Source organism: Lampetra planeri, chromosome 65, assembly GCF_965212315.1.
Source record: "Lampetra planeri chromosome 65, kcLamPlan1.2.h2, whole genome shotgun sequence".
In the NCBI taxonomy this organism is placed as follows: Eukaryota; Metazoa; Chordata; class Hyperoartia; order Petromyzontiformes; family Petromyzontidae; genus Lampetra; species Lampetra planeri.
In genome coordinates this window covers 3,279,368-3,283,964 of record NC_136171.1, presented here as the reverse complement: position 1 = coordinate 3,283,964, position 4,597 = coordinate 3,279,368, and positions in this window count along the sequence as shown.

The window sequence follows — 4,597 nt, the reverse complement described above, 5'->3', positions numbered from 1 at the left end:
GTGATGACGCTCCAACAAAAAAGTTGTCGGATCGTTCGCACACCCACACCGCCATTGACCCCTCCCCCCCCCCTTTCAAGCCAAACCACGTCGAATCAGCAACGGGTGGAGCAATAATAATGATAATACTGGTAAGAACCTTCGATTTAAAGCTTTCGTGACTGCAGGGATTCATCTTCTTCGTTCTTTCGATTAAGTAACGTAGAAGGGAAATAATAAAATAATAAAAATATTAAATAATTCTCACGACGTTTCGGCCTCAGGTGAAAAACAGGTCTGTCGGAAAGACAGCGTCTGAAATAAAGATATTCAGGCTCGCTCGTCTCGTCATGACACTGCAATGAAAAAGCACCAGGTGAGGCAGCTGTCACATCTGCCTCACTGAGGGGGACGTGTCTAACACGCCCCCCTCAGTGAGGACACGCCCCCCTCAGTGTGTGAATCTGGCTCTGGCACTCGCCAGTGCCTCCCCAGCCATTGAACTCAAGTTTCAAGTTTAATTTATTAGGTTTTGCCCTGTGAGCCATTCGGCTCTTGAATCTGGTGCAACCGCAACAAACAAAAAAACAAAAACATGAACAAGAAAACATCTTAAAGTGACTATGTGCAAACAGAAAATCCAAGAAAAGACAGCAAAATATTGCAGAAAAAGCACCGTACACCAACACTGTGTGCAAAAATCCCAACTTACCGCACGTCACTGGACCAATGACACTTTCGCGGACCGTGCGATTGCATCGGGTTCACCAACCACCAGAGCAGAAGCCGTTGTATGCGGCACGGGCGGAGGGAGGTGCACTGCTCCACGTTGTGTTGTGTTTTGTAATGCTCATGGGTTCATCGCTGTGTTGGGTTATACACAAAGCAAGTCAGAAAAGCGCACACAAATCCACAGACACAACAATTGATCGGTCATCGCACGCCTTTATCGAGAATACGCTGTGGCCAGCTTCGAAATGTGAAGAGCAGGTATGGCTATGTTTTTGTGGAAGGGCGAGGGAGGTGAGGAAGTCAGACACATACTCTTAGTTCTTTCGGTAAAGTCACGTAGGTAAAAAATGTAATAAAAATTAATGAAAATAAAATAAAGACTTGTATTTAAGAGCTTGCATCTTGAATCCCTGCCTCACTTGATGCAGCACATCTGGCTGTGACGGTCCCACCTGATGACGGAGACTTGTGTTGCCTCCGAAACGTCGTGATTTTTATTTTATTTTATTAATTTTAATTTCATTTTTTACCTACATGGTGACTTTACCGAAAGAACTAAGAGCATGAATCCTTGCAGTCACGAAAGCTTCAAATCTAGAAGTGTTGAAGAGTAAAACCCACTACAACGTGAACAATTGGAGTACGACGTTTCGCGGGTAATTACAACAACCAGCATCATCAGCCGGAGTTGCAGAGAAATCATCCTGCTGATACAGTATCCGTCCCCCCCCGCCCACTTAAATATGTCAGGCACAAAGTGCACCTAGCCTGGCACGGGCGTTGTGGTGAATGTTGTTGGTAACAACATGGGGCATTTCTTGCCAGTGTCAAAGTATAAGAATAGGTTTTACCCTTTCTTGGCAATAAAACACATTCCTGTGGAGGGAGCTGGTAGGAACGTTGGGTTGCTAGGTCAATGGGCAGGGTCAACGGCGGCGTGGTGTATTCCGCAAATATGCCCGACTGTGAGGGCGGGCACAAGCCGGCGTGAGTAGGTGAAACGTTGAGTTTTATAAGGGCACCACGGGGTGACCAGCCCCTCCCCACCCAGCCCCATTCCACCCAGCCCCACCCTCCCCACCCAGCCCCTCGCTCCCCTCCCCACCCAGCTCCTCCCCACCCTCCCCACCCAGCCCCACCCAGCCCCACCTCCCTACCCAGCCCCTCCCTCCCCTCCCCACCCAGCCCATCCCCACCCTCTCAACCCAGCCCCTCCCCACCATCTCCACCCAGCCCCACCCCTCCCATTTTTGGATGCACGACGGACGAACACAATCATCCCCTGTGGGCTGGTGTAACCAGGAGGTTCCTACCAGTAACATTTGTGTTAAGATGTGAAAACACCAAACATAAACCTTTTGCAAGAAATCAAGTCTGCAGTAACCACCCTTACTTGTAGTGAGCATGCAAACAAACGCAATGCTCTGGTAAAAAGTGGCATTGTCTTCGTTCCTTGCATAAAAGGTGTCTGTTTGGTGTTTGAACAGCTTAACACAACGGTTTCATTGCCAGAATGGGTAAAACCTATTATTATTATACTGTTGTTGTTTGTTTGCTTTAAAAGTCGACAGTTTAAATATTGCACGGGTCTAGACTTTACGATGATATCACGATTTGTATTAAAGCGAGGTTTGACCACAAAATGCGAATTCATTTCCGGCCATAAATGGAGTGGCTGTTAAAACGGATTTATTATTTACCAGCAGGAAGTACCCGGCTTTACCCGGGGGGAAATATTAATTTTAAAACTTGTCTTCTCTTGAAAAACATGACATATCCATACACAAATACTAAGCTATTATGAAAGCCCGGCGTTCCGTTTGTCTGTCCATTTGTCCGTCAACAGAGTGATGAGAGCCTTTCATAAGACCTGAATCAAAAAGCTGTAGAAAGTGGGAGCAAAAAGTTGATCTAAAAGGTTTACAAATATTGTCGAGCCCCCCCCTCTCCCAATTTATTTTATTTTGTAGGCATATACACCTACACACCCTACATACAATAGAATAAGTAGTATCTACTGACTCTAAAGTATCTACTGATCCTACAGTAGTATCTACTGACTCTTCAGTAGTATCTACTGACTCTATAGTAGTATCTACTGACACTACAGTAGTATCTACTGACTACAGTAGTAACTACTAACACTATAGTAGTATCTACTGACACTACAGTAGTATCTGCTGACTACAGTAGTAACTACTAACACTATAGTAGTATCTACTGACTCTACAGTGATATCTACTGGCCCTACAGTAGTTTCTACTGACACTACAGTAGTATCTACTGCCTCTATAGTAGTATCTACTGACTCTACAGTAGTATCTACTCTACAGTAGTATCTACTGACTCTACAGTAGCATCTGCTGACTCTACAGTAGTATCTACTGACTCTACAGTAGTATCTACTGGCCCTACAAAGTGTGATTTTCTTAGTTTACATTGGACAAAGGGCAAAAACCCATAGCAAGTGTTCACCCGGGGGTTTAGTTTGTTGTATCTGTGTACTTTGTTATGGCGTAAACCCAATAGTTTGTCGGTGAAAAGCGTTACAAGGAAGGAATGAACACACAGACAGACAAAACATGACGTTTATAGGTAAGATATATTCATAATGCAGGTTTTTGGGTTATGTTTCGTTGTGTATAGTGTAGTATACTAGTACAGCACTAACCGGTTGTGTGTTGGAGAGCAAAGCCACAACATTTACAATTTGAGTACGACGTTCGGACAGTAATTACCAGAGGTGGGACAAAGTCATTGTTATGCAAGTCACAAGTAAGTCTCAAGTCTTTGCTCTCGAGTCCCGAGTCAAGTCGAGTCAAAGATGAGGCAAGTCCAAGTCGAGTCTGAAGTCATCAAAATCATGACTCGAGTCAGACTCGAGTCCAAGTCGCATGACTCGAGTCCACACCTCTGAGGTGGGACAAAGTCATTGTTGTGCAAGTCACAAGTAAGTATCAAGTCTTTGCTCTCGAGTCCCGAGTCAAGTCGAGTCAAAGATGAGGCAAGTCCAAGTCGAGTCTGAAGTCATCAAAATCATGACTCGAGTCTGACTCGAGTCCAAGTCGCATGACTCGAGTCCACACCTCTGGTACTAATTACAACCAGCTTCATCAGGCAACAGCCAGATATGTGGAGACATCATCTCCATATATAGACGCGGCATTATTTTATTCGGTGCAATATCGTGATTGTTGTTATTACTGCGACTTGAAATTTGATGTTTCTCAGGGAAACTATTTTACCATTTGCGTTATTCCTTTTTTTCCATAAATCATTCAATCATAATCATCACTTTACTTAAATATTTAAAAGATAATATTGTAATATACTCTACATTGTGTGATTTGTAGCCATTTTTTAAATCCTTTATACTAAGTTCGCTTGCTTGCTTAGGACCGTGCAAATTTTTCGGTCGTTTTTTAACCCACTTCTCGTGATCCAATCGAGCTGACATTTTGCACACATACTCGTTGTGCGTGACAATTAATGTTCGTGAAAATTTTGTTCCAAAATTTTACACTGTTAAGGGAATTTTTTAAAAATATTTATTTACCAATTGGTTAATGCTGGCACACAATCATCTGACCCATAGGTGGCAGCCATCTCAAGCCAGAGGACGAGAGGACTCTAGCCGCCCCGATGCCACGCATATAAAGGATTTATAGTGAAAAACTTTGTTTTTACGGGTTAATTTTTTTAAAATCCTTTATATTAAGTTCGCTTGCTTGCTTAGGACCGTGCAAATCTTTCGGTCGTTTTTTAACCCACTTCCCGTGATCCAATCGAGCTGACATTTTCCACACAGACTCGTTGTGCGGGACAATTAATGTTCGTGAAAAAAATTCCTAAATTTTACACTTTTTAGGACAAAAATATTATGTTT